This window comes from Bos indicus x Bos taurus, chromosome 21, assembly GCF_003369695.1.
Source record: "Bos indicus x Bos taurus breed Angus x Brahman F1 hybrid chromosome 21, Bos_hybrid_MaternalHap_v2.0, whole genome shotgun sequence".
Taxonomy (NCBI): domain Eukaryota; kingdom Metazoa; phylum Chordata; class Mammalia; order Artiodactyla; family Bovidae; genus Bos; species Bos indicus x Bos taurus.
Genome location: NC_040096.1, coordinates 42,317,091 through 42,342,357, shown reverse-complemented (window position 1 = coordinate 42,342,357; position 25,267 = coordinate 42,317,091). Strand labels below are relative to the sequence as shown.

The 25,267-nt window shown below is 44.6% G+C and overlaps 1 protein-coding gene across 2 annotated transcripts in view; it reads right to left on the bottom strand.

Moving 5' to 3' along the window:
• NUBPL (nucleotide binding protein like) overlaps positions 1-25,267 on the bottom strand; it is a 408,788-nt gene that overhangs the window by 53,881 nt on the left and 329,640 nt on the right. Inside the window, exon 13 of one of the 2 annotated variants that reach the window (XM_027520975.1) lies at positions 15,860-16,589. The exons of the other annotated variant lie outside the window; for it this stretch is intronic. The gene's annotated coding sequence lies outside the window, so the exon portion shown is untranslated. The remainder of the gene's footprint in view (positions 1-15,859; positions 16,590-25,267) is intronic. 2 annotated transcript variants of the gene reach the window in all.

Sequence of the window (25,267 nt, the reverse complement as noted above, 5' to 3'; positions counted from 1 at the left end):
TACTATGCCATCTGAGTCAACAGGCAAATAAGAGGGTTACTTTACTGGCCAGACTTATTGATCCTGCTTATCAAGGGGAAACTGGGCTGGTACTACACAATGGATATATGGAAGAGTATGTCTGGAATGTAGGAATCGCTTAGGGTGTCTCTTAGTACTACCGCCATATGATTGACAGCACTGGAAAATGACAACAATCCAATTCAAGTAGGACTGCTAATGGTCCAGACAGACCCTTCAGGAATAAAAGTTTGGATCACACTACAAGGCAAAGAACCAAAATCAGCTAAGCTTCTTGCTGCAAACTAAAGGAATATGGAAATGGTAGTGTAAGAAGGTAGATATAAATACCAGCTATGACCATGTGACCATGTTATAGAAATGAAGACTTTAATTGTTATGAGTATTTCTTGCTTCTTTTGTTAAATATGTTTATATATATATATATGCATATGTTTGTTTTTTCCCTCTCTTATCCCCGTATCATCTAACATAAGATATATTAATAGTTAACTTTATATAAGAATATCTAAGTTATAGGATATCAGGGAGAAGAGGGAACCTCACCCAAGACTTTTGCATCCTCTTTTGGGGAAAGAGTCAGTGCATTTCTGATTGTATACACGATAGTTGCACCATGTTAAGTAAAAGTAGAGTTTTGTTAATGGGCTTTGTTGCAGCCTTTATTTGAAAGTTAAGAACAGTTTAAGGAAATGTATATGAGTGTCAAATCAATAAGAGATAGGCTGTGATGGTCTGTTTTATGCCAGCTTTACTAGGCAATAGTCCCCAACTATGAAAATACTAGTCTAGGTGTTGCTATGAAGGCATTTTCTAGATGTGATTAACATCCACAATTAGCTGATTTTAAAGAGATTATCCTCACCAACAGGAGTGGGCCTGATCCAATCACATAAAAAGGCCTGAAGAGCAGAACTTGAGGTTTCCCTCAAGAAAAAAAATTCTACTGAAGCTTCAACTCCTGCCCAAATGTTTCCAACCTGTCCTCCTTGATGACCTGTCCTACAAATACTTGCAATATAGCCATGTTTCTTCCTTTCTTTTTTTTCTATCTTCACATACACACATACATAGATATGTATATACAAATACATATATGTATATGTATGTATATATATATATACATATACACACATGTATATGTATACAGTGGAACCCTAACAGATATGTCTTCAACTCTTCTTTGAGGCTAGAAGAATCTTGATACCAATACTTGACAATAACATACAGGAAAAGAAAATTGCAGACTAATATAGCTCATAAATTATAGACACAAAAATTCGTAATAAAAATGTTAGCAAATCAAATTCAGCAATATAAAAAGGATTATATATCATGACCACATGGGGTTTATTCCAGATTGAAAGTTAGTACAATACTTGAAAATCAATCATAGAAATTCATCATTTTAACAGAATAAAAGAGAAAAGCCACATCACCATCTTAAAAGAGTAGTAAAAGCATTTAAAATTCCATATTCATTTGTGGTAAAATTCTCAATATATGAGAACTAGAAGGGAATTTTCCAGAGTGTGATAAAAAGCATCTATAAAAACCTACAGTAAAGATACTTAGCAGTTAAGTATTGGCTGCTTTCCCCCTAAGATGGAAAAAAGGTAAAGCCTCCACTTCTACCATTTCTAGTCATCATTGGACAAAGATGGCATAAGCAGTGTAATAAAGCAAGAAAAAGAAATGGAAAGAATAAAGATGTGAAAAGAAAAAAATTAAGCTGTCTTTATTTACAGATGGCATGATTACTTATGTTGAATGTTGATTACACCACATACTCTTAATAGCCTTGTGATCTTGGGCTAACCGCTTACTATAACAAGGCTTATTGTCCTCATCCTCACATCAAGTTATGAGGATGTAATGAAACGTTTAGCACAATGGCAGACTCATGATGGTGGTAATGGTGGTAACTTAATCCAGAACTTTAACCAGAATTTTAACTTCTCTCTGCCTCAATTGCCTCATCTATTAAGCAGATAATACTATTGGCTACCACATAAGAGGGCTTCCCAAGTGGCGCTAGTGGTAAAGAATCCATCTGCCAGTGCAGGAGACATAAGAGCCCTGGGTTCAATCCCTGGGTAGGGAAGATCCTCTAGAGGAGGGCATGGCAACCCACTCTAGTATTCTTGCCTGGAGAATTGCCACGGGCAGAGGAGTCTGGTGGCCTGCAAAGAGTCAGACACGACTGAAGCAACTCAGCATGCATGCACCAAGTAAGAATTCTGTGACGATTACAAGCAAATGTACATATGATGCTTTGAACCATGCCTGGCACAAAACAAGCATCAGTAGTGTTAGCCACTTGTATTATTATCCAATTATGTGTTCTGTGTTTAGAATAATCTTTTATCTTAAAATTATTCTCTAAGAAGCCATCTTAATAGAAAGGCTTTGGGACTCACTCTTCTTGGTAAGAAGAGCAGAGCTCTCTGGAATCTGAAAGTGATTTGTAGTCCAAGCAATTTAATTAGATTCAATAAGCTCTTATTGAAAACCTACTCTATAGCAGTTACTGCTACAGGAGAAGGCAATGGCACCCCACTCCAGTACTCTTGCCTGGAAAATCCCATGGACGGAGGAGCCTGGTAGGCTGCAGTCCTTAGGGTTGCTAAGAGTCTGACACGACTGAGCGGCTTCACTTTCCCTTTTCACTTTCATGCATTGGAGAAGGAAATGGCAACCCACTCCAGTGTTCTTGCCTGGAGAATCCCAGGGACGGGGGAGCCTGGTGGGCTGCCGTCTATGGGGTCGCACAGAGTCGGACACAACTGAAGCGACTTAGCAGCAGCAGCAGCTAGGCACATCTATACATTTTAATCTCTTTTAAGGCTCAAACCCGGTTTTGGGTGGGCACTTTCTTCAGGTCCATTTTTGGGGAGACTGAGACACAGGGTAAATACTTTGCCCAAAGCCCCACTGCTAATAAGCGACCAGGTTAAAATAGCATTTCAAGGCCTCCAAGTCCAAGCATTCTCCTCGTTTCTTAATCATGTACAATACAAGTAGCCCCCAACTAACCTCACCAGCTTGTGTTTATTCTTTGTGTACAGATAAAATTAGTCAGTCACGAGCATTTACGCTAAATGTCCAAATTAACACTGGGAATGTGTGTCGAACGAAGCCAAAACTGTTGGTGGGGGTGGGGAAGGAGGAAGGGAGAAGGCTTCTCTGCAGTCCAAGGGATTTGGAGCCACACCAGCAAATCTGCCCCCGCTTTCTAGACTCCGTGCTATGAGAGATCAGGACGTATAGTAAACGGCGTCACACCAAACTCCATGCCCAGTTCTTGTAGGAAAAACACAGAAGGAGCTAAAAATGTAACCTGTGTTGGATCCCTGCACAAAGTGGGCCTTCATTAGTTATCGCTACATGTTGGTCTAGAAGAAATATTTCATTAGCTACACTCTTACTGTAGATTTTATCTAGTTGCCATAGAAACTTGGGAGGAAAAGCTTGTTTCTAACCCTTGGACTAGGTTTGCCACCCAATTTTACAGCTCTATTTAAAGAGCCCCCTTGTTATTTTAAACTCTTCCCCTTCTGGTCTCCTATTTTCTTCTCCTATGAGACAGCTGGATGGGACCTGTTCATGACCTTCCAACTGAGACTTGGCATGTTTTGAAGGCACAATTCCTGAGGGGAGATGGCAAGAGCCAATATTGCTTTTCTGTGTTTATCTCTGAGAAGGGCTCCGGTCGAAACAGAATTTTTTTAAGCTGAGGTTTCACTTCATCAAGAGTAAAAATGAATTGTTCTGTTTCTATTGCCTCTACCAAGGAAGCTTCCCCACGTAGCCCAGGTCCTTACAGAAGTAGTGAGCCCCACCCAACTCCCTAGCAGCCTCTAAACTGGAAGTGTCTAGTTTCTAGACACCCTGAGTTCTTCTGTTCTCTCACAGGCCCCCTCTTCACTGTTCCTAGAGTTTCCAAATACACTACTCGGGCTGTGCTTGTCTGCACCGCTTTCCCTCCCCAAGGGACGAGCACATGTACCTCAGAGCAGGAGTCTAGGCTCAGCTCACAGACAGTGGCTCGCAGGATGTGAACTCCTGCCTGTCTCCATACTGAATGAGTGTTGTCCCTCTCCTCTCCTGTCTGGGGACTCATTCGGCACAAATGGAGATTCTCATCTCATTACAATTGGGTTGGCTCCACAGGAGAGAGGTGGGTGTCAGATGGTGAGTTGTATTTATGGTGGGAGACAGTTAAGGCCTGGCCCTGCTGTGGTTTGGAGGTAAGATTGAGGGCCAAATGCTGGGCCCTCCTGGAAGTTAGAAAATGTAAGCTGGGAAGGATAGGAAGACTGCTTCCAAGCTTATTTTGATTGTAGATGGAGGTGAGCTTGGGTACATGGCCGAGAATGATATCACATAAATGACATACTACTCCTGCCAAGGCAGAGACAGTCTCCCAGAGAGGAAGTAGAGCTACGGGTCTCACCTGTGTCCAGGAGCACGACTGCCACGCCATGGACTTAACCTCTCCAACTGAGGATGAAAATTGGGTATGATGGCCTACTAAGGAAGCTGCCAGGCAACCCCACCTTGCAGGGGTACACGCAGTTAGGAGGGTGTCTTGTATTAGCATTCTCTTTCCTGTATTAGCTCTGGGGAGCCTGATTATGGAGCCTGATAGAAAGGCCTGGATGACTCTCACAAGCATAGGGGAAGATAAAGATGCATTACAAACTGTTCTGTTCCTGTGATTACTAACAAACGAGTGAGATAAGCTGGTTCATCAGTGAAACACTCCCTGGAGATGAGAGGCTTCAGGGTTGCCAAGACAAGTAGTCTTTCCTTGGTAGAAAGTTCAAAGGTGACCACTATGGCTGGGTGGGTGTTTACACCTGGCTGTAAGCCAACAGTATCCAGGTGAGTCCTGGATGTGGGCAAGGAGGAGTTCCAGTTGCACCTATGGGATGCTTATAGCTACAAACCCCTTGTTTGTCACACTTGCAAATGCTTCTCATGCTTCAGATAAAGCTTGATGCATATAGTAGATAGTAAACAAGTGTTTGTTAAATGTATACCAAGTTGTTGTTGTTTTTGCTATAAGTCATGCTGCTGCTGCTGCTAAGTCGCTTCAGTTGTGTCCGACTCTGTGCGACCCCATAGACAGCAGCCCACCAGGCTCCTCCGTCCCTGGGATTCTCCAGGTAAGAACACTGGAGTGGGTTGCCATTTCCTTCTCCAATGCATGAAAGTGAAAAGTGAAAGTGAATTCGCTCAGTCGTGTCCAACCCTTCGAGACCCCATGGACTGAAGCCTACCAGGCTCCTCCGCCCATGAGATTTTCCAGGCAAGAGTACTGGAGTGGGGTGCCATTGCCTTCTCCAGCTGTAGGTCATAGATTTCTTTTAATAACAGTTTTATTGAGATACACTTCACAAACCACGAAACTCGCTGTTTTAAAGTATACAACTCAATGAGTTTCAGTGTATTCACAGAGTTCTACAACTATTACCACTACCTAATTTGAGAACATTTTTCACTACCTCTCTCCAAAACTCTGTATCCGTTAACCATTCTTCCCTAGCCTCTATCCCTCACCCCCTGGCAACTACTGACCCAGTTTCTGTCTGTGACAACAGTTTTCTGACAATTGCATTCCAGTTTTATGGATTTCTGCTTAAGCACACAAAGCAAAATGTCCACCCAGGTCACGTTCTTCAGAAAGCATCCCCTGTGTTATCCTGGTTCTAACTAATCCAGCCTCATCCTTTCTATCACTTAAAAGAACAGATGGCTTTAGCCTTCTCCAGGCCAAGGCTGAGTCTCTGGATTGCCAAACATGCTGATGAGCACTGAAATTCAGCCCAGAATCACAATGAGAGCAAATGTGAAATACCTGGACATCGCCAAACTAACACAGGCCTTTCCCCATGCTCTAGCACCATTTAGCAGCAACGGAGGCGACCCATTCTGGTGCAATGACTGTTAGCGGAAATGGGGCATGCTAGGTCAGTGATGGGGGGTTGGGCTTAGTCTGAAAAGGCAGCACTGAAGATGGGCAGTGGTGTCAGCCAAGCGACTTCACATGCAGAAGCACCAAGACCTACTTTAGGATGCAGCCTGGAATCTGAAGCCCCAGGGTTTGAGATTACGCTGGGAGAAGTGGGGATAGCCCAAAGATCTGAAGCCCAAGGCAGAGCTGATTCAGGATCCAGGGTGGGCAGCCAACTCCAGAACACAGGAGTCTGTGCAGGCTGAAAAGGTAGTTCTGAGGACTATTGCCAAATAACTTGTTGCTACCTCAGTCAGATTTCTTAGCCCAGTGCAGCAGCAGTTCTTGCCTGAGAGCATTTTAAAGGTACCATGGGAACTCTGACACTGGGAACTGAGACTCACTGGCAGATAACATTCTAGAGGAGGTCAGTTCTTCCTTCAACAGCTTAGCCTATTTTGAAAATGAAAGTTGGTGAGGACAAATCTCCAGTTCCGGGAACATCATGGTGGCTTCCCTTAGAAGAGGTGGCGAGGCTCTGTGTCACATTTACAGGCAACTGTTAACGTGGCTTTCCTAAGCCAGAATGTGAGCTTCTCGCAGACAGTTGGTGTCATTTTCATTTTTGTATCCCAGTGCCTAGAAGTTCTGGCACATAACAACCACTCAATAAAGACTTATTTAGTGAGTAAGTGAATTTCTAGTACCTGACTCCATAAAATATATGCTCTCTTTTTTTTTTCCCCCAACTTCTCAAGGAAATAGGAGGGAAATACAAAGGAGCAAAACTTTCCACAGAACTCAGTGGCAAAGAATACCCCTTCTCCAAGACTCACTGCATTGAGGAGGGCAATTATGATAAAATATAAATGTGTGCTTTTAAATGTGCTACTCTTTCAGGGGGAAAAATGGCACTGCACATCCAAGAGGAAAATATGTGAGCTGAATGAAGATTTAAAAAACAAAACCAAACAATTGATGTAAGGCCAGGGAAACAAGCTCTTAAAATGCTGGTGCAGAGACAGCGAGTACCACACATGTGTGTCTACCCCCTTCCTCCCGAGCCCATGACAGACACCGCTAATCAAGTTTAGGCTATTCTTTCCCACCAAACTGAGGCTTAACTTTAGAATCCTTGTCAACACTGTATTTCATGTGGTCATTACTGGGTGGTTGGTGTTGATAGACCTAATATAAGCCATTAGTCACGGCTGAGCTGGAGTGTAGGAAGGACAGGGTGGTGAAAGAGTGTGAGGTCATCTAAGGAAGACAAGAAGGGGGACTGGGAGGAGCCCCGACAGACGGCTGAGATCTGTGGTCTGGCTCAAGCCTTCTACGGAGGTTGTGGGGTTCATGCAGAAGTCTTGGCCTAACTCAAGGAACGCCCTGGGGCTGGATCTGAGACAAAGACAGAAAATGGCCTAGTTTTCCAACAGCCCCAAGGGGCTAAGCTAACAAGTCGGGTCACCTGGCAAAGTCTGTTACCCCAAAGCCTGAGTCCAGAAGAGCAGGCAGTTCACTGAAAGAGGAAGGAAACAGCGTTAATTCTGTGCCAGGGCCAGGTACAGAATAACTGAGTCTGCCTGGAAGACATGCTTGAGCTATAAGCTGCTTGAACCCCAAAATCTGCTGCCTGTGCAGAAAATGCTAGTGGTGTACAATTTGATGGAGCAAACTGCTTCTGCCCCCATGTTAGGGGTGACAGGAGGACAAGGAGGGACAGATTTGTTTCACAAGTGAAGGGAAGGGACTTCCCTGGTGGCTGACTCCACCAACTGAAGGTTGGCTGACTCCAACCTTCCAGTTCAGGGGTCCTGGGTTTGATCCCTGATCAGGGAACTAGATCCTGCATGTCTCAGCTAAGACCCAGTGCTGCCAAATAAACAAATATTTTTAAAAATCAATACAATGTTAAATGAAAAAAAAAAGTGAAGGGAAACTGGTACAGGAAAAATTTCTCTTCTCTTGTCTTCCCAGAAGGGGATAACACAAAATGACCTGAGTATAGCTTTTTGCTTGTCAGCAGCTCCTTTGTAAACCTGAAATGTCTGCATCTATTTTCAGCCAAGCTCTGTAAGGGCATGGGATCTCAGTTTCTCTTTTGAGGTGGAGGAACGGGAACCCAGACAGACTGCATGACGAGTTCTCTGACACACAGGAGACAGCTGGGATCAGCCTTCACGCTCTTCTTGTTCAAGACTTGTCTGGGCTGACAGTGGAAACCACGATGCCCTCATCAAAACAGCCCTGAAGAGAAGTGGTCAGGAACCACTATGAACTGAATTTGAGTTTTTCTATGGCACTTTTCCTCTGAGAATCTAGAAGTATTTTCCTGCTTTACACTGAAGGAACTCAATAAACATATCTTTATGTCAGTAACATCTTTCTAATATACATGTTTGACTACAGATCAGAAGAGCCAGTGTATGGGCTGGCCCACCCATTCTCAGAAGCAGTGTGGAAAAAGAAAAGTTAGGAAGACTTCAATTTCAGCTTTAGCACTTACTAGCTGTGCAGCCTTGCGTGGTTACTTTCACTCTCTGAACAACTATAAATTTAGGGTACAACTCAATCCTAAAGGAAATCAACCCTCAATGTTCACTGGAAAGACTGATCCTGAAGCTGAAACTCCAATACTTTGGCCATCTGAAAAGACCCTGATGCTGGTAAAGACTGAGGGCAGGAAGAGAAGGGGGAGGCAGAGGATGAAATGGTTAGATAGCATCACTGACTCAATGGACATGAATTGGAGCAAACCCCAGGAGATAGTGAAGGACAGGGCAGCCTGATGTGCTGCAGTCCTTGAGGTCGCAGAGTCAGACACAACTTAGTGACTGAACAACATTTACTTCTTAAGGGCTGTCCTGAGAATTCACAGGGTATATAACTAGCTTGACACACAATACACGATCAGTAAAGCTAAACCCATCCCTCCTAGGTCAAGACAGAGGCTGGTGGCTTTGTTCTTATAAAGTAGGCAACATGGAAGAAGTCGCTTAGAGACAATTCTGGACTCCTGGATGTCCGGACGTCCAGGCCAAAGCCCCTTCCTCTTCTCTATCTCTTGCTGTCTCACTGGCCTGCAGGCTAGGGGTGAAGACGGTGGCAGGGAGAAGGCCGAGTGGACTGGCTCCCAGGGAACAGAAGCATGCAGCTGCACCCTGCCCTCAGGGCTGTGTTTGAGGTCATTTCAAACCATGGACCGTTTGGAGAGAATTCTCATCACCCTTTTTTGGGAGGTGACAGAGTATAACAGTCTGAAGGGGAGGTGGGAATTAAGGAGAGACAGAGCAGGGAACCATGGCACAGCCAGGACCCCGGTCACTGGGGAACGCTCCCCAAGGGCACTGAAGCTGGCTGCTCAATGAATCCGCTTCTTGGCTCAGAACGTGCATGCCTGTGTCTCAGCCTCCTCCTGCCCTCAGGAGCCCGGGCGCTCTCCTCCCCTGGGCTCAGCCTCTGCCAGCTCCCTTAGCCAAGCCCACGGCTCGCCAGGAGGTCAGGTCCAAAACACAATTGCAACAACTGTAGTGAAGGCTGAGCAAACAGCCCCAAAACAATGATGAAAAGCTGAACCAGGGGAGCAGGCGGGCTGTCTGGGAAAGACACTAGAATGATAAATCATGGCCACCAGGCCCTGAGTTCTCTCCAGACCAGGAGATTTGCCGGCAGTGGGGGTACAAGGCTCCCAGCTGTTCCTCCTGAGCACACTCTGGAAACACAGCACTGTTTCTTTTCAAGTAAAATGTTCACAAGATGGCTGTCAAGACCATGATGAAAGCCATTAGAGGAAAGTATGAATGCAGAACCCTAGGGACTTATGAGAAGGCAGTCAAAGGCTGGAATATTTTAAAAACCAAACTTTTTCTCAGCCACCCCTGGTATGGTCCTGCCCTCTGCTGAGGCCCCAGCATGGCCTGGGTGCTTCACTGGGGAGGGAACTGAAGCCCCACAAGGCAGCTGCCCTGGAACCACCTGGAAGACAGAACCATGGTGCCAACAGGAGGAGGTTACCCTGCAGAGTTTGGCAGGAGGAGTGAGCAAAAGTTATACAGGGGGACACCCTGGGGAAGGGAAGGTTGACCTGCAATCTATATAAGGGGCATCAGGACAGCATGAAGACTCCAAAGCCATCTCCTTCCTCCTCGCTGGCCATCTGGTCCCTGGCCACTGGGGCCCACTTGTATCTTCAGAAAAATAAGACCTCAGGCTTGTGAAAAGCATCAGTGTCTCCAGCTAAGGCCAGCCTGCTGTTTCTTTCTCCAAAATGTTTTACCAGTTCCTCTTTTCCCCCTCTTCATTCCTGTGTCACCCTAACCCAGGCCATGTCATCTCATTCTTGGATAACTGCAATGGCTACAGTGCAGCCTTCTCAACCCAGCTCTCAGGTCTTCCTTGCCATGACCATAGACTTTCTTATTTTAGGACTTTCTTCTTTAATGACTTAAAAAAAAAATCATGAAATTCCCTTACTCCTAGTTTTACACTGTTAACCTATCACGCAGTGTCTGGAGCCCAGACCCCTCCCCCTAGCCTTCCAGATCCTCATAACCCAGCTCTAGCTTCTCCAGCTCGTGGAGAATCTGGACTTTCTGCTCCAGTTAAGCCTCCACCTTCCTGTTCCCTGTTCAGGCCAGGCTCATCCCTACCTGCAGCTCTTATTCCTCCTTTCCACACCCTTCTCACCCTCTCCACCTAATCAAACTCTCCCCCTCCTTCCAGCCCAGCTGCAGTCCCCTTCACTCCTTGCCTTACAGGACTTCCTCGGCCTCTGTGCTCTCTCATTCTTCCAAGTTTCAGCTGAAATCAGCAGCTCGACATGGCTCTTGATGAGTTTCTGATTGTCTCATTTGTCTAGCTCGTCTGCAAGGGATCTGGGAGCAGGGCCACTGCTCATATCCTTCAGTGACCTCAGGAGAACCAGGAAAGAGCATGGTGTTCACATATAAAAGGGTCCCAATTCAAACTGGCTGGCTCTACAAAGTAGGGTGACCTTGAATTATAGTGAGGCCATTCATTTGACAAATGCCCACTGAATACCTACTATGTTTCATGACCGCAGTGTCATGATCACTGGAGACTACAAGGTAAGAAAGATGCGGAATTAATAGACAACAGGGAAGCATAGTTAAATGCACAGTTACCACACAGGCTGGCAGGATGATGCTCTGATAGAGAACAAAGAGTATGCTAAGAATGAGGGCAACCAACCCAGTCTCAGGAGACCATGGAAAGCTCCCCAGGGTTGCTGTTTCTTAAAGTAAGACCTTGAGTTAGCTGGTAATGGGTACTAGGGAGAATGAGAGAAGAATATGAAAGAATAATGAAAGAAGAATTTTAAAAGAACTGAAAAGTTTAATGTAGCCTGATTGTTTCTAGAAATGGGTTTTCTCTTATTTACTTGAACAGCCTCTATGCTATCACTAGTGATTAAATGATAATATAATTATCTGTCTGTATCTATTGATCTATCCATCCATCTATATATTCTTAGCCAAGAACACACAAGTCCTGTGTGCTTGCCAGATATGGTCTGGGGAGGAGCAAGAGAGTATATATTTCATAGTAGCTTTTCATTCTCAGCTGTCTGAGATGTTTGGGATAGTATTTCTTACAAACGGAGGGTGGGGAGGAAGGCGGATGGGAGAGGGAAGGATCCCTCTCTCTTACATAACACTCCAGCCCACTGGTTCCCCTCAGTTTATTGCTATTCATAGCATTCCTTTTTCATCCAAAATGTAGGGATAATCTGACTGTGAAGCTATTATGGATAAAATGAAGAGACTGCTATGTACAGATCTGCATTCTCTTTCTATTGCTGAGAGTCAAAGGGTGAGGGTCCATCCCAGCTAGATTTTCACATGTTCAGACTAGCAGGGTAGTTCCTTGAACAGGAAAAGGTGAGCTTTACACATAGCCAATTTCTCAGAACAGGGTCCCAGCCTGGATGTACTGGCATTTGATTATGCTACTTCTGGATTATTTATTTAATATTGTTTCATTAAATTTTCAAAGAGCACAAGCGGTTCTACAAATAAAACACGGAGTGCCAGGGTACGAAAACGGATGGTTATAGTCAACTAATATTTTTGATGCTGAAAGAAATCAGGTAGGATGTTTGTGTGCTTATGTGGGAAAATAGGTACTATTTTGTGACAGAAGATCCTTCCAGTCACACTGAGACCCTTCTCTCTGTGGACCTGTGAACAGAGCGAGCGGTGCTGCCTAGAAAACTGGACTCTACCCAATCTGTCCAAGCACCACAGCCTTCTACTACCTTACAGGGAGATGGCTGGACCTCAGCCTCTCATGCTAAGTATTCAGGGCACAGACATCAAACTCCTCTTTGTCTTCCACGGGATGGCAAAAGGCTGGGAAACACAGTCAGGGCCCCACACCTCTATTGACTGGTTTGGAAACAGGAAGGCCCTGGCTGCGATATTCAACCACATTAAATGGCCGGCATTATCCAGAGCCTTGAACATGGGTTCATTGTCTGGCTGGTCTTTGCCGCTGAGCGCGCTGGAGAAAGGCCGTGCGTAATTAGGGGCTGCCTGGTGAAAAGGGCTCCGCTCACACCACATGCCCAGTTTTTGTCCTCGGAGGAGGGTGCCAATCTGAGAAAGGGTGAGCCCCACGGGAGAGACAGTATAAAGGATTTTGAGGCGGGGTGGCTATCTTGTTACAGTGACTTTGAGTTACAGAGGAGATTCCTGGTCAGAATTTAGATTTAGGGCAGGACACCTGCCTGCGAGAGAACCTAAGAGAACTTTGCTGCCGACAGCTGTGTATGGCGAGCAGTGGCTCTTGTGCTGGGGAACTGTGATGTGTTTTTCTAATAAATTCTTCCCAGTCTGATGTGAATCGTTTCCAGGTACTTAGATGACTCAGTGACTTAATATTTCATTTTAAAGCGTGCTCTGCACAGGAAACACAGCTGACATTAGGATTTTTAGACTTTAGATGTGCCTCATCCAGTCAGGTTGGTTTCAGACCCTGAGGTGGCATTGTAGAAATATTTCCTATGAACATTAATAAACAACCCACATTATTCTCTAGAAAAGCAGAATCAGTCTTTTTAATGACATGAAAAAGCTTTGAAATGAGAAGAATGTGGAGGTTCTCAGCACTCCTGAGACATAAATTCAATCTCTCTGAGTAGAGGGTCTCACACCCAAATCGCCAGCTTTCATTTGCTAGACCACAAGGCTCCTTTAATTCCCTGACCCTCTAGCTTGTAGTTTTTTTCAAATAGCCAAAGACATTCTCATTCATGAGGTTCCCAGTAATTTGAACAAGCTAACAAGCTTTCCTTCCCCGTCTTGTGCTCCTAGCGCGGTTGTGGTTTCCAGGCTGACTCTGGTACCCTTCTCAGCAGTTCTGCTTTCCCTGCCCCATGGTCTGGCTGTGGAGATGCAGGCTCAGAGCAGTAGCCAAGCTTGGCTGTGTTGAAACCAGCCATTGTGATTTAACCATGAACAAACTCGGAACCTTAGCCTTTGAAAGGAACCTGAAACTTATTTGGTTCAGTGTCCTTCCCCAAGTTATCTCCTCTCTAGTTGAAATCCTCACTACTTTGTAAGACGGCCTCTGTATCAGCTGACATTGCTAACTGCAATCAAGTTCTCTTTCCCAACACCCCACCCCAGTGATTCTACTCAGTCATTCCATTTCCTGGCTATAACCCTGGTACAGCCCTCTCCAGAATGATCATAGCTAGTTCCTTATATATCATTTTTCTCTGCTGAAGTCTTGAAGGCAGGAGCCCTGTCTTATTCATCTTTGTATCCTTACTGAACAAGAGCTGAAAAGAAATGGGCAATTCTTTCACTTCGGCACTAATTCATCTCACTCTATCAGTCAACCAAACCAAACTATTTAACTATTCCATGGTTCGAGCCACATTTCTCCAACTTGCTTGAAAAGGTTTCATGAAAGAGCCCATCAAATAGCCTTCTGAAATCCAAACATATTCCCCTGATCTTTAGGCTTAACATTTCACTTAAAAAAAGTGGAAATGAACTTGATTTGTTATTTTTTTTTTACTGAATCCATCTTAGAACCTGGTAACCATGTCTCCCCTTTCTATATTTTAACAAACTATTTGTTAGATAACCCATTTGAGAAATTTGCTGGGGGCTAACGTTGAGATTACCAGCCTGTAGTTTGCAGAGTCCACCTCTGAAATTTGGGGTCCAATTTGCCCCTCTGACTTGTGGCTAGTCATTTCTTCATAACTTGTGCAGAAACTATTAAAAAGTTGTTCCTTGATCCTACCTGCAATTATTTTGGTTCCCTGGAAAGCAATTTATCTGGCCTTGGAAACCTGTGCTGCAGTGCTAAGTCACTTCAGTCGTGTCCAACTCTGTGTGACGCCATGGACTTTATTCTGCCAGGCTCCTCTGTTCATGGGGATTCTCCAGGCAAGAATATTGGAGTGGGTTGCTGTCTCTTTCTCCAGGGGATCTTTCTGATCCAGGGATCAAACCTATGTCTCTTAAATGTCCTGCATTAGCAGATGGGTTCTTTACCACTAGTACCACCTGGGAAGCTCTTGGAGACCTGAATGCTTTTCAAATGCCCAGCTTCTCTCAATATCTTTGTCCTCAACTTGGGCTTCACTTCACCTTTCCAGGCTGCGTGCTCACTAACGAAGGAAGACAAAAATCCAGTGTAACTCTGGGACCTGAAGTGTGGTGAGAGTCTGGAGCATTCCTGCCAGCTATTGGCAGAGGTGGATTTACTATGAAGTTCATGAAGCTTAATCTTCAGAGCCTCTTACTAATTTTGTGTTCTTTTTCTTAAAACTGTACTGCCAAACCATGCACACTTCAAAGCACAGACCTATGGATCTGTCTTGGGTATTGTGTAAGGTCACACAATTTGCTTCTACTGGAAGTGTTCTTATGGGTATCGCCAATAGTTGGTCTATCAAAGCAAGAATAGAAAATATAGGGGTGTTTTATGGGCTAACCAGGAAGCTTAAAATACTCAGCACTGATACTACCATTTCACCAAGACTTTAGGAAATTCACTTAACCTTATTGTTGTTTCATTTCCTTACCCACAACATGGGGAAAATAATCCTTCTTTCTGTCTTAGTTGACACTCATTCAATGTTGACCCACTGCAGGTATATCCCACTTTACAGTAATTTACAAAGAAATGTTTGTTGACACCATACACATTAAAAAGAAAAATTAATAACCATGGCATAATAAGCCAGGTTAATTCTACAGGGGAATTGATTTAATTAGTGAGTGCTGAATTTTAAAAAAGAATACGATTTGCAGTAGGGAGAACTGACTTATGAACACAAGCCAAGAAGCAGTGGAAGGTTGAGTGTGCCCCTGAACCCTCTTGAGTCCCAGTTCCTGTGTCTGGAAAATGGAGATGACAATACTTCCTCAAAAGATGTTGTGGCAATTGAAACCAGGTAGCGCAGTGGTAAAGACTCTACGTGCCAATGCCAGAGACACAAGAGACGTGGGTTCAGTACCTGGGTTGGCAAGGTCCCCTGGAGGAGGGCATGGTAACCCACTCCAGTATTCTTGCCTGGAAGACTTCATGGACTGAGGAACCTCGTAGGCTATAGTCCATGGGGTCACAAAGAGTCAAACACTGAGTGACTAAGCCTGTAATACTAAAATGCTCTGTAAACTGTGGAAGTGATTTATAGATGACTGGTGTTATTACTGCCTTCAATCATAAAAGTTATGCTGATTTAAAAAATCCAACCTACCCAAAATTTCCTGAAGTACAGACTCGGTATACCATTGGCAATCATGGAGCACATGAGTTAAAACTTTGGTGAACAACAATGCAAATATCAAATGCTATACAGATAACCAGAAGTTTGAAAATCAATACTTATCCTACCTCAAAGAGCACATCTCTTCGATCCAGACCCCACTCTTTTCATCCAGCACAGCAGAAAAGCTAGCGATGTTGAGATTCATACTGGGAGTACAGGATCAGTAAACTTATTATCCGACCTTATTATGGAATAAACATTCCTTCAGTTCCTTCTTTACTGTGTCCCAAAGTCTGGGATATTTTGGTGATACTCCCCAGCCCAGGGAAACATTTCTCCAGAGTTTCAAAATGCTTGAATCTGAGTATTCTTATCTTCTTTTGTTCACTCACAATATCACAAGTTCCTGACTTGAGACTGTCCATTCAGAGAAACAACCTTGGACAATAGCTTCAGGTTGCCCTTGAGATGCTTAAGCTCCTTCTTGGCAGGAGAAATTTTACAACATTTTCCTTTCACAGGTTGCCGAAAGATTCAAGAAGGACTTCAAGCCTCTTGGACATTTTTGAGCACCTTGCTTGCAGGATTAATCTCTTGAGCTGGAAGGCTATTTCTTGACTTTGCTTAGCTCAGTTTAACAGCAATTTAAACATAGATTCCACTCCTCACAACCTGTTGTTTTACAAGGAAGACCTCATTTCACAAAGTTCCACGTAGAGTGGAGCTTCTGGGCTCAATAGAGACAACTGCGTTCATTATCGCCAGCCCTGACTTTCATTTCAGTGAGGAATCCTGTTTCAGTTCATTATCTGCGTTCCGGCTTCATCAGTCTCCATTAGGAAGCACCTTGCCTTTCTGCCAAGAGACAGTGAAGGTGAGTGGCCCAGTTCCCTGCCACAGGTGCAAGCTGCCAGCACCCTGCCCCCACCAAGCACTGGCCCCTCCACCTGCAGGCCAGAAACCCATCTTCCCTCATTAGGAAGAACGTTGTTTCTGAAATCACCTTGTGACATGTAGAGTCCAGAAAGCATGCTCTCTCCATCCCTCCCTGTGCCCCTTTCATTCCTGCCACTGGGGGCTAGCCCCCAACTCTCTTATCACCTCAAATAGAGCACTGATCTCCAAAAGGATCCAGACTGGGTATTCAACCCACCTTTCTCAGCATCTTCCCCTTACTGTTGAAGCCATAGCATTCAAAGGAGAAAAAAGGAGAAGGAAATAAACCAAGGCCAATTTTGTACAGAAAGGGGAAGAGTAAGGCAGATGAAGTAAACAATAAAGATGTAGGATGAGCCTGGGATTATAGGGGCACCTGACACTGAATCAAGAATCCTTCAAAGGTCCGCCGAGACCCCATGGTGTCTCTGAATTTTGTTTAAAAACCAATAACATGAAACTAAAATATGTTTGAGAACTGATGAGGGTTTCTCCCCACTTCATCCATGTCATTTCTTTCCCTTCTCTGAATTTATTAAAACAAATGAAAAAACAGACCCTGAGTAGCATGACATGTCAAAACTTTGTCCAGAGACCATGCACACGAACAACAGAAAGGTGTGTTTGTTTTGCAGACTTTCCACTCAGAAGAATTTAAGGCCTCCTTAGCCCTGCGCAGCAGGGGCTTCACGCGGCCTCTTACAGGATGGAGTCTTTCCTCAGATCTACTATCTTCATACACACCAGCTCCAGCTGTGCCTTCATTTTCAAAGCCAGCACCTGCTTCCCACTTCTCAGGCCTGCACTCAGACAGCTGGAAGTGACGGGGGCATTTCTGTCCTGGTGAGGGAGGGGGGCAGGACAGCCCTTGATCACAGGTGGGAACTCCTCCAGCTCCTTGTCCATCCCTTCCTGATGAGGACAACTCTGAAGGCTGAACTCGTCTGTCTCCAAGAGCAACTCCATGGGACTTTGCCTGATGCTTTCCTAGACCTCCCTTCCTGATCCTACCTTCCCACCAATTTTTCCTGGAAATGCTTCCTAGTACGTCATTTTCACATGACCCCTTATCTTAGCAGCAGCCTCTGAGGAGCCCCACCTATGACATCCTAGAATGAAGCCAAGAGGATGCAGAGAGGGGAGAGAGAGAGAAAAAAAACAAACAAGTCTCCAACAGGTGGGAATCAGAGATGTGGAGGGAGATGAGAGAGAAGGGCTTGACAGAATGGGCTAGATGGTTTTTAGACTGAAATGAAAGAAAAATTATGTGCCCTCTTCCAGGTCCCGTATGTCTTCTAATATGTATGTGTACATGTGGTGTATGATTTTCCTTTTCTCTCTCTGGCAAACAACTGTATTTCATACCTTTCAGAGATAGCAGGCATAACTAAAGAGTTGCATGTTATTTCATCCTAAAATATATTTTCTTTATATATTCTTAATTTGGGGAACAAGAAAACAGCTTTGACAGGAAATAAATGAAAACACAGTTTAAAGAAAAGACATTATGAGCCTCGAGCAAAGTATTAATAACTCTAAGATATGACAGGAAGAGGTGATGGGGATGGAGTGTCATCTTCTCTCTGGATTTACAGAGACACCCTTTGATCCTCTTGCCCCTGAACTGTGAGGGCCCCCGCTTGGCAGTGGGTTTGAGAGTCTTAGCTGAGACTCTTAACCTCCCAGTCTGTTTTCTCTATCTGTAATATAAATGACAGTGAATGAAAACAGCATTCATTTCATCATGCTTACAGGGTATCAGAGCTAAAATTTATTAATGTATTTAACTCATACAACAACCCTTTGAGCAGCTACTGCTATCTTCATTTCCCAGATGAGGAAACTGAGGCACAAAGAAGTAATATGACAAAAATCTGCACAGGTACACAGAAAAGATACTGTCACTGATCATCAGGAAAATGCTAATCACCACCACGAGAAGCGATTACCTCACACCTGTCAGAATGGCTACCACCACAAAGACAAGAGGTAACAAGCGCCCGCAAGGACGTGGAGGAAAGGGAACTCTTGTGCACTCATGGTGGGAATGTAAACTGGCACTGCCACTATGGAAAACAGTATGGAGGCTCCTCAAAAAATTAGAAATTGAACCACCATATGATCCAGCAATTCTACTTCTGAGCACTTACCTGAAGAGAATGAAAACATCGACTCAAAAAGCTATACACACCCTCATGTTCAATGAAGCATTGTTTACAATAGCCAGGATGTGGGAACAACCTAAGTGTCCAGTGATGGATGAGCAGATAGATACAATGTGATACACACACAATGGCATATTATTCAGTCATAAAAAATCTTGCCATTTGCAACAACATGCATGAACTTTGGGGGCAGTATGCTATGTTAAAGAATTCAGAGAAACATAAATACCATATGTTCTGCAAGAAAAAAAGAAGCTCTCAGATACAGAGAATAGATGGATGGTTGCCAGAGGCACAGGGTGGGTGTTGGGGAAATATCCATGAAGGGAGTCAAAAGGTACAAATTTACAGTTAAATAATAAATAATTCATGGGGATGAGATGTACAGCATGGAGACCATAGTTAATAATACTGTATTGCCTATCTGAAAGTTGCTAAGAGAATAGATCTTACAGGTTCTCAAAACAAGAAAAAAAGTTTTGTAACTAAGTATGGTGATAAGTGGGCTTCCTGGGTGGCTCAGACAGTAAAGAATCCACCTGCAATGTGGAAGACCTGGGTTCAATCCCTGGGTTGGGAAGATTCCCCTGGAGGAGGGCATGGCAACCCACTCCAGTGTTCTTGCCTGGAGAATCCCATGGACAGAGGAGCCTGGTGGGCTGCAGTCCATGGGGTCCCAAAGAGTCAGACATGACTGAGTGACTAGGCACAGCACAGCAGCATGGTGATAAGACTGACCCATTATGGTGATCATTTCGCAATATATACAAAGAGCAAATCATGTTGTACACCTGAAACTAATATACTACTCTATGTCAATTATTCCTCAGTAAATAAGTAAAACAAAATGAAACAAAATAAAATCTTTTCCTATTTCTCATAGTTGTCATGAGGATCAAATAAAATAATGGATATGAAGACAATTTTAAGGCACATGTGGTATCAATTCAGTTCAGTCGCTCAGTCATCTCTGACTCTTTGTGACCCCATGGACTACAGCACACCAGGCTTCCTTGTCCATCCCCAATGCCCAGAGCTTGCTCAAACTCATGTCCATCAAGTCAGTGACAACATCCAACCATCTCATCCTCTGTTGTCCCCTTCCCCTCCCGCCTTCAATCTTTCCCAGCATCAGGGTCTTTTCAAATGAGTCAGTTCTTCACATCAGGTAGCCAAAGTATTGGAATTTCAGCTTCAGTATCAGTCCTTCCAATGAATAGTCAGGACTGATTTCCTTTAGGATCAGTTGGATCTCCTTACTGTCCAAGGGACTCTCAAGAGTCTTCTCCAAACAGTTCAAAAGCATCAATTGTTTGGCAGTCAGCTTTCTTTATGCTCCAACTCTCACATCCATACGTGACTACTAGAAAACCATAGCTTTGACTAGATGGACGCTTGTTGGCAAAGTAATGCCTCTGCTTTTTAATAGACTATCTAAGTTGGTCCTAGCTTTTCTTAAAAGGAGCAAGCATCTTTTAATTTCATGGCTGCAGTCACCAGCTGTAGTGATTTTGGAGCCCAAGAAAATAAAGTCTGTCACTCTTTCCACTGTTTCCCCATCTATTTGCCATGAAGTGATGGGACCAGATGCCATGATCTTAGTTTTCTGAGTGTTGACCTTTAAGCCAACTTTTTCACTCTCCTCTTTCACTTTCATCAAGAGGCTTTTTAGTTCTTCTTCACTTTCTGCCATAAGGGTGGTGTCATCTGCATAACTGAGGTTATTATTTCTCCTGGCAATCTTGATTCCAGCTTGTGCTTCATCCAGTCTGGCATTTTGCATGATGTACCCTGCATATAAGTTAAATAAGCATGGTGACAATATACAGTCTTGACGTACTCCTTTCCCAATTTGGGACCAGTCTGTTGTTCCATGTTCAGTTCTAACTGTTGCTTCTTGACCTGCATACAGATTTCTCAGGAGGCAGGTCAGGTGGTCTTGTATTCCCATCTCTTTCAAAATTTCCCACAGTTTATTGTGATCCACACAGTCAAAGGCTTTGGCGTAGTCAATAAAGCAGAAGTAGATGTTTTTCTGGAACTCTCTTGCTTTTTTAATGATCCAATGGATGTTGGCATTTTAATCTCTGATTCCTCTGCCTTTTCTAAATCCAGCTTGAACATCTGGAAGTTCATGGTTCACGTACTGTTGAAGCCTGGCTTGGAGAATTTTGAGCATTACTTTGCTAGCGTGTGAAATGAGTGCAATTGTGTGGTAGTTTGAACACTCTTTGGTATTGCCTTTCTTTGGGATTGGAATGAAAACTGACCTTTTGCAGTATTAGCATTACTGGTGTAGTTATTATTGACCACGTTAATAGTTGTCATCAGAGCTACCAACCTATCCATGTTATAAATAACCTTTCCCTACAGGTCTTACAAAGCCACAAGGCTACATGCCTGGACAGGGTGCAGTGGGGCACTGTTTACCTGTAGAAGGTATTTATTTGAGGTTTACAAGGTTTTTCCTGTCTGCAGTGGGGGCCTCAATTACACCTAATGGTCTCTTTTTACTCCAGTGTCTAGTCATGTCTGGAGGACTGCCAAAGTGGGCTCACAATGAAGCTCCTAAGGGGGCCAAGGAGAGGAACTGCAGAGATATCTTCAGCCCTGCCCTTAGCCTCTGTCATGGATCGAACTGCACACCCCAAAAGATGGTGAAGTCCTAATCCCCAGTACCTGTGAATGTGATCTTATTTGGAAATGGGGTCTTTGTAGAAAGATCAAAATAAGACAAGGTTATTAGAGTGGGGTCCAATCCAATATGACTGGAGTCCTTATAAAAGGGAAGACAGATACAGAGACAGACACATACAGAAGGCAGATGATGCAAAGACACAGGGAGAATGCCACATACAAGCCAGGGATGCTCGAGGCTACCAGAAGCTAGGAGAATGGCATGGAACACATCCTTACCTCATGGCCCTCAGAAGGAAATCTACACAACCAACTCCCTGATCTCAGATTTCTAGCCTCCAACACTGAGACAACAGATTTCTATTGTTTAAGCCACCTAGTTTGTGGTACTTGGTTACTAATACAGCCTCCTTTGTTACTTTCTTATGGTACTTTGTTACTAATACAGTTAATGTAATAAGTTAATATGACCTCCCATTGATAAGCTGCCTCTGCTCCCAGCCTCTGACAGAGAAAACGGGATACCCTTGTAACCTGCCCCTCTTGGATCAAAGCTATGGGGAAGAATGTGGGAAAGAGTTCTGAGTGAAGGGCAACCAGACCCAAGACTTACCAGGATGCAGGACTGCTGCAGCCTGTTTCAGAGCGAGGACTCAGCACCCGCCCAACCTCTCTCCAGTGACAGGAAGCTGTAGTGAGTGGTGGGTGCTAAAGTTGGAAGCCCACATAGGCCCTGGACTATGGCTGCCATTCTGGGTGGTATATAAGATGAATAAGGAGAGGAATGAGTTTGGGCAAACTCCAGGAGATAGTGAAGGACAGGAAAGCTCGGTGGGCTGCCGTCCATGGGGTTGCAAAGAGTCTGACATGACTGAGCAACTGAAAAATAACAACAAAGAGGAGAAGCTGGCCAAGAAGGAGTTAAGAGAATGGAGAGAAGAGAAGCAAATGAGAAAGACTGAAAGACAGAAAGTCACAGAGACAAAGAGAGACTGGCTGGGCCCAGTGGCTGTCTTGTTTCTGCCCTTACCTGAGCCAGATTTTGTTCTGGTCCCTCAAGCATGTGTGTATGCTTGCTAACTTGATTCAGTTGTGACCCCATGGGCTGCAGCCCATCAGGCTCCTCTGTCCATGGGGATCCTCTCCAGGCAAGAATACTGGAGTCGGTCGCCATTTCCTCCACCAGGGAATCTTCCAAACACGGATTGAATTTGTGTCTCCTGTAGCTCCTGCACTTCAGGCAGATTCTTTACCACTGAGCCACCAGAGAAGCCTCCCTCATGCATATTCTTTAATAAATACCCACGTTTTCCCTCTGGTAACTTGATTGTTCTCCTTCTTGCACCTAAAGTGGCCTGAGTATAACAGCTCAGAATAGAAACATCAGCCCCTGGAGAATGATACTAAGGAAACAGTGACATGGGTATTTTATTTAGTCCAGCTCCCCATGTTCTGTGCTAATATGAGAAATAGCAGAGTAAGCAAATTAGAAACTAAAAAAGGAATTCATAGTGAGGTAATACACAGAATGGTGATTATAGTCAATAATATTGTATTGCATGTTTGAAGCTTGCTAAGAGTAAATCTTCAAAGTTCTCACCACAAGAAAAAATGTTTTGCAACTTTGTATGGTGACAGATGGTAACTGACTCACTGTGGTGATTATTGCACAGTGTATACAAATATTGATTTGTTAGCTTGTACACCTGAAATTGGAGAAGGATATGGCAACCCTTCTTGCCTGGGAAATCCCATGCATAATCCCTGGCAGACTACAGTCCATGGGGTCACAAAGAGTTGGACATGAGTGAGCAACTGAGTTGCACACACATCTGAAATTAATATAATGTTATATGTCAATTATACCTCAATAAAAATATTTTTTAAGTAATTAAACGATTGATTTAACTTTTTAAGGACAGTGAAAGTGAAAGTCGCTCAGTTGTGTGTGACTCTTTGCACCCCATGGACTATACAGTCCATGGACTTCTCTAGGCCAGAATACTAGAGTGGGTAGCCTTTCTCTTCTCCAGGGGATCTTCCCAACCCAGGGATCAAACCCAGGTCTCCTGCATGGCAGGCGGATTCTTTACCAGCTGAGCCATAAGGGAAGTCCTAGAATACTGGAGTGGGTAGCCTATCCCTTCTCCAGCAGATCTTCCCGGCCTAGTAATTGAACCGAGGTCTCCTGCATTGCAGGTGGATTCTTTACCAACTGAATTATCAGGGAAGCCCATCTTTTTAAAAGTCCTAAGATATTAGGCACAAGATAGAATTGTTCTGGAACCCTGTGACAAAGTATAACCCAAAAAGGGGATGCAGGAAGGAAACAATCATGCTGATGGGGTCAAAGCCTAGAAGTTCCAGGGACCTAGTTCTGAAGAGCCTTGCAGACCAAGTGAAGCAGTTCAGCCTTTTCCTAGGAAGGAGGGTGGCCCAGACTGATAGGGATTTCAGAAAGATGAAGATAGCAGCAGGGTGAGAACGGAGGAGAGTGGGACAAGATTGGTGGTAGGGAGTATGATGAAGAGGCTGTCCAAGAATCCAGCCATGAGATGATGGTGGCCTTATATGAGGACAGGGCCCTGGAGGAGGAATGAGGAAGGGATGTAGTTAAGCGAGGTTAAGGCAGGAATGCTGAGTATGAGTGGACTTGGTGACTGTGGAGCTGAGGGGAGGGAGGAACGGACAAGGACATGGAGTCATGTGAAGTGACTGGTGGGCAAGGACTCAGCCCCGGGGGGAAGGACTGAGAAGCAAGAACCAGTCTCCAACATTTAAGACCCAGTCCCCCCAGTGCAGCCCCATCCTCAGGGGCTGAAAGTATATGTCATCCCCCCAACAGCAGAAAAGCTCCTCTTCAGGCTGCTGCCTGCTTGGAGCCTCACACTGGAGCTCTGTGTTTACACATTCAGGAGAATTGAATCTCCCATAATCATATATGTGACAAAGGGCTCGCTATAAGCAACGTTAATGAAGACAAATGAATGAGCCAAATGCTGCAGCTTGCACAGCGGCTCTCCAGGGCCCTGCCTCGCAGGGAGGCTGCTGGGAGGGAGAAGCTCATTCCTGGCTGGGCTGCTGCTCTTGCCGTGCCTGACGGAGATGTATAAGAACCCTCCCACCTCAGGGTGACTCACCACTGCCTGCCCAGTGGGGGCAGGCCTCGCAGGGGGCTTTAAGGGACTTCTAAGAAGATTCAAAGAATGTGTTTACACATTTTTTGGGGAAAGCTATCTTAGAGGAGATAGGCAAGTGGAGATTAGCTGGACACAGTGGTCTGATCACGTTAAATAAACAAGCTCCCTGCATCGTGGTGGCTGCTGACTGGGAAAGCAGGTATTAGGATTTAATTCCAGCCAGTGAGTGACCACACCCCGAAAGGCATCTTGCTGAGTGCCATGAATCAGTCCTGCATCCAGGTTGGGACTGGCTCTCAACGGAATTCTCTCCTAACCTTTAAGGCCATGTGTTTCTGCTCATTTCTCTTTGTGACAGAACAGAGAATATTCAACTTTCGGACTTTTACTCCAGCCCTTCCTGCACGGAGAGGGGGGATCACAGCCAGTAGAAAGAAAAAGAAGATATGTATAAATCAAGCAGCGTACCACTAGGGCGGGGGAAGCGGCTCTGTTCTGGCCCCAGATGACATGGGTGGATGGCAAGCAGGCCCCACCCTGAAAGGCTAAGCTGTGATGCTTAGATGCAGCTCAGAGAATCTCGAGAGGTAGAAAGACAGTGGTCCAAGGTGCCTTTGGTGAGAGGATACAGAAACCTGCCCCATGAATAGGCAGA